Source organism: Echinops telfairi, unplaced genomic scaffold, assembly GCF_000313985.2.
Source record: "Echinops telfairi isolate 266 unplaced genomic scaffold, ASM31398v2 ScPeMD7_7468;HRSCAF=8506_0, whole genome shotgun sequence".
Lineage (NCBI taxonomy): Eukaryota > Metazoa > Chordata > Mammalia > Afrosoricida > Tenrecidae > Echinops > Echinops telfairi.
Window position 1 is genome coordinate 12,468,544 of NW_022111369.1, and position 659 is coordinate 12,469,202.

The following is a 659-nucleotide window of genomic DNA, read 5'->3' on the forward strand; positions in this document are numbered from 1 at the left end:
GCTTAGCCAACCTTGAGTGACATGCAAGGATGTATAGGATTGGTGGTCTTTGTGACATCCCATTTCATACCCACTGTTGATAAATGGTGGCTAAATTTCCCCCCACAGTCAACATTAAAAAAAAATAGGAAGGGATACAAAGGAGGGAAATATTTTTCTATGTATAACATCACAAAAATTATGCAAATGTCAGTTTTGAGGAATATTTATGCTTCTTAATGCTACTCATATTTTTAAAATCAATCACTCTTGTGTTGAATATTTTTAAATGAGTATGACACTTTGCCTGGATCCCATAAATAAACAAAACGTGCACAGCTTTGTTTTTGTTAGGAACCTTCTGCTAAGTGTTGCTTCTATTTATTTACTTTTAAATTATGCCAGATTTTTGCAAATATGAGTCAGCTGGGGGATCAACTTGAAATTTTAAAGACTGAATATTAGTTTGATTCTGGTACTTTACAAATGTGTTAAGGTAATAGTTTCAAGGACCAGCAGAAGGTATTTGAGGAAAATATTCGAGATGGACTGAATTATGGAAATAGATGTGGCATACTATAAACTGTTTATTATGCCTCTTAATTTAATGCCCGCTTGCTTCCTCATTCTGCTTTTTTCCCCTCGTCATTTACCAGTTTTCAGAACTATCTCCTGCGCCT